The 4438-nt window shown below is 50.1% G+C and overlaps 1 protein-coding gene across 3 annotated transcripts in view; it reads right to left on the bottom strand.

The window, feature by feature from the left end:
• Positions 1 to 3836, bottom strand: part of WIPF2 (WAS/WASL interacting protein family member 2) — a 59830-nt gene extending 55994 nt beyond the window's left edge. The window contains exon 1 of one of the 3 annotated variants that reach the window (XM_017497129.2): positions 3630 to 3836. The gene's annotated coding sequence lies outside the window, so the exon portion shown is untranslated. Of the gene's footprint in view, positions 1 to 3329; positions 3480 to 3629 lie in introns of those variants that run through there. The other 2 variants (XM_017497128.2, XM_037727388.1) reach the window with 2 other exon arrangements.
• Between the last annotated feature and the right edge of the window lie 602 nt (positions 3837 to 4438).

Below are 4438 nucleotides of genomic sequence, written 5' to 3'. Positions count from 1 at the left end.
GAATTAGAAATGCCCCCTTTTTAGCAAATCCACATCCTTAGAAATGCCAAAACTCCTAGCTACTCAAAGAGGCTGAGGCGGGAGGACCACTTGGGCCCAGGAGTTCAAGATTGCAGTGAGCTATGATCGCACCACTGCATTGCCGTCTGGGCAACGGAGTGAGACCTGTCTCTTAGAAAGAAAAAATTCCCAAGACTTTCAGGAACTCTTTTTCTAAGCTAAACAAGTTCACTTACGAGTAAAGTGTTCAGAGTATTTTACCCAAAGAAAAAGCTGAAACAGTCGGGGTTTCAAAGGATTAAAAATAATTTAAAATTGTCCACAAACACACTGATCTCTACCAACTGACAAGGACACAGCAACTAGACCTAAGTATAAGGCTCAACTGTCCAAAATATTATTTTTCAGTGAATTCTCAAAGAATCCATGAAGAAAGTCAGTGTCTGTCAAGCCACCACAAGGGCTGCGGGTGGTTGCTCACACCTGTAATCCCAGCACTTTGGGAGGCCAAGGTAGGCAGATCACTTGAGGCCAGAAGTTCAAAACCAGCCTGACCAACATGGTGAAACCCCATCTCTACTAAAATACAAAAAATCAGCCAGGCACGGTGGTACATGCCTGCAGCCCCAGCTACTTGGGAGGCTGAGGCAGGAGAATCGCTTGAACCTGGGAGGTGGAAATTGCAGTGGGCCAAGATTGCGCCACTGCACTCCAGCCTGGGCAACAAGCGCAAAACTCATCGAATATGCATCAAATCAAAACTAATTATTCCCTGGTCAGCACGTGAGAGCGCGTGCGCGCGCACGCGCACACACACACACACACACACACACACAGGGGAATAAGGCTGAGAGGAAGAAACAGAAAAACATGTTTCCTTTTTTGTTTTTGTTTCCGTTTGAGGCAGAGTTTCACTCTTATTGCCCAGGCTGGACTGCCTGGCATGATGTCAGCTCACTGTAACCTCTGCCTCCTGGGCTCAAGTGATCCTCCTGCCTCAGCCTCCCAAGAGGCTGAGTTACAGGGGCCCGCCACCACATCCAGCTAATTTTTGTATTTTAGTAGAGACAGGGTTTTACCATGTTGGTCAGGCTGGTCTCAAACTCCTGATCTCAGGTGATCCACCCGCCTTGGCCTCCCAAAGTGCTGGGATTACCAGAGTGAGCTACTGTCTCCAGCCTTCTTTTTCTTTAAAAGACAGGGTCTTGCTATGTTGCCCAGAATGGGCAAACTCTTGGGCTCAAGCAATCCTCCTGCCTTAGCCTCCCAAGAAGCTGGGATTACAGGCAGGTGTACCATTGTCTATCTTCTAAATATTAATATCTCAATCTCGTTTTTCAGAGATCACTTCTATGCAACCACTTAAAGACCCCATGTGTTAACACAAGCTTTTAGAGGCAGGGACAGATGAGACCTATATTTCAAAAGGGAAAAAAAATGAAAGTTTAATGATTTGCCTTGAAGGTAAATCCATAGGTAGGCCAAAACCTTCCTTATTCCCTGAGGTTCTCTTCTGATTTGTAAAAGGAGAACAGAATAGCCAAAAACATTCAGTAAGACAGTCAAAAACCAAAACTGTAAGGCAAAAATAACAGCATGAAAAAGGAATGGAGACCCTGGGAGAGCCCAAAGCAGTAACAGATTATTGAAGTCCTTTAAAAAATACAAATTCTGGCCGGGCATGGTGGCGCACGCCTGTAATCCAAGCACTCTGGAGGTCATGGCCGGCGGATCACCTGAGGTCAGGATTTCAAGAGCAGCCTGACCAATGTGGTGAAACCCTGTCTTAAAAAAAAAATACGGGGCCGGGCGCGGTGGCTCAAGCCTGTAATCCCAGCACTTTGGGAGGCCGAGGTGGGTGGATCACGAGGTCAAGAGATCGAGACCACCCTGGTCAACATGGTGAAACCCCGTCTCTACTAAAAATACAAAAAATTAGCTGGGCGTGGTGGTGCGTGCCTGTAATCCCAGCTACTCAGGAGGCTGAGGCAGGAGAATTGCCTGAACCCAGGAGGCGGAGGTTGCGGTGAGCCGAAATCGCGCCATTGCACTCCAGCCTGGGTAACATGAGTGAAACTCCATCTCAAAAAAAAAAAAAAAAAAAATACAAATTCTGGGCCAGGCACAGTGGCTCATACCTGTAATCCTGGCACTTTGGGAGGGTGAGGTGAGAGGATCACTTGAGACCAGGAGTTACAGACTAGCCTGGGGAACACAGCAAGACTCCTTCTCTACAAAAAAAAAAAAAAAAAAACCTATATATGTATACGTTAGGTGGGAGTAGTGGGCCCACCTGTGGTCCCAGCTACTGGCAAGGCTGAGACAGGAGGATCACTTGAGCCCAGGAGGTCGAGGCTTCAAGGAGCCATGATCATGTCACTGCACTCCAGCCTGGGTGACAAGGTGAGACCACGTCTCTTAAAAAATAATAATAATCGTAATTCCATCACATACCAGCTCCTTGCCCCAATGTTATCTAAGAACTTTCCAGCCAGGCGAGGTGGCTCATGCCTGTAATCCCAATACTTGGGAGGCCAAGGCCGGCGAATCACCTGAAGTCAGGAGTTTGAGACCAGCCTGACCAACATGGTGAAACCCCATCTCTACTAAAAATACAAAAATTAGCTAGGCATGGTGGTGCACGCCTGTAATCCCAGCTACTCTGGAGACTGAGGCAGGAGAATCGCCTGAACCTATGAGGCGGAGGTTGTGCTGAGCCGAGATTGTACCACTGTACTCATCCTGGATGACAGAGCGAGATTCCGTCTCAAAAAAAGAATAAAAAAAAAGAACTTTCCTTCCTGATCAAAAACTCGACCATACACACTGCAATGCTGAACACTTTACGATTTCCATTGTGGCCTGGCGCAGTGGCTCACACCTGTAATCCCAGCACTCTGGGAGGCCGAGGTGGGAAGATCGCTTGAGCCCAGGAGTTCAAGACCAAACTGGGCAACAAGAGCGAGACTCCAACTCAAAAAAAAAAAAAGAAATTCCATCTTCCCTCATTTCACACCACTTCAACATGAACCCTCAACTCTAGACGTTCCAATGTGCATCTCAACATTCTCAATCCAACCTTTAACTCTATTCTGATTCCTTTTCAACAAACGCTCTCAAGATTCCCAACGCTCTCAAGATTCCCTCTAGTGTAAGCAGTTTCCCTAGCCATCTTCCAAACCTCTACCTTTCACCTCAATCCCCAAAATGTCACACTGGGCTACTCACCCACAGCATCCTGCTAATTAGCTGTTTCCAACAGGTCCTCCGTTCCCGTCCCCCTTTTCGCGCACGATTATCTCGTTCCTCACCCTGAGTTGCCTCCTTACCTCACCCAGTCCTTCAGGAGCCCTTATTACCTGTCTCTCAAAATGATTCCTCCCCATTTTCCCAGTACACACTCGCCCCAGACCAATACCCCACCATTCCACCCGAGATTCCCCACGCCCTCTCTCTTCCAGGCTCTTCCGATCCAGCCCCTAGGCCCCCGCCCCTCAGGCCCCGCCCCCAAGACCCTTCTCCCCCTCCGGCCCCTCCTCCAATGCCCCCCTCTCCTCAAGCCCCGCCCCGAACCCCCCTTCCCCGACTTTCCCTCCCAGGCAGGTCCGCAGGTCATTTCAGCGACGGACCCAGCCGCCCTGGCCTCTTTCCAACCTGGCCGCAGCTGCTCTGGGAGCGAATCCTCCACCGCCTACGCTCCGGCTTCTTCCTGTACAGCTCGCCCCCCGGCAAGCTCTCCCTCTCGCCGCCGCCGCCGCCCCTTTTGCCAACCCGGAAATGGATCTGCTCCCACCGTCCCCAGCGTCCGCGAACAAAATGGAGGAGGGGGAAAAAGGAGGAGGGAGCAGGGAGTGAGGAGAGGCGAGACGCATGCGCCCCTGGGAAGCCCGCCCCCTGCTGGCGCACGTACAGGCGGAAGCGGGTGAGTGGCTGCCATCTTGGGAAGGTCGCAAGAATTCCGCTTACCAGCTAAAAGCAGAATTTGCAACGTTAGCTGCAATTGGAATCACCTGGCAAGATTTAAATAACTATGATGCCTGGTTCCCACTCCCGGAAATTCTAGTTTAATTCTGGGGTGCAGTGTAGGCATGAGGAAATTGTGCAGGTGATTCTAACGTGTTGTCAAAGTGGAGAACCACTGAGCTAAACAGTCATTTTAGAATATACTCCTTTCGTCTTTAACCGCTGCACGCACACACCCTCCCTGCTAAATATCCTTCCCTAATCTCGAGTTAGCCAAGAACCTGCCTCAGCCAACCTTGCAAAGTCCAAGTAGTCAAGCTCCGGTTGGCATAGCAACAGAGGCAGGCCTCTGCTCACAGTCATCCTTTACGTCATCTTAGCCACCTGACCCTGGTCTCTTCTTTCTCGGGCTGGGGTTTCCTCCAGCTTCCAGGGCTGTAGGATGGTGCTATGGACTCCTCCAGCTGCTTGGGCC

Source organism: Cebus imitator, unplaced genomic scaffold (assembly GCF_001604975.1).
Source record: "Cebus imitator isolate Cc_AM_T3 unplaced genomic scaffold, Cebus_imitator-1.0 Scaffold228, whole genome shotgun sequence".
Classification (NCBI taxonomy): Eukaryota; Metazoa; Chordata; class Mammalia; order Primates; family Cebidae; genus Cebus; species Cebus imitator.
Note: the sequence above shows the minus strand (reverse complement) of the source record. Positions and strands in the feature narration are given on the sequence as shown.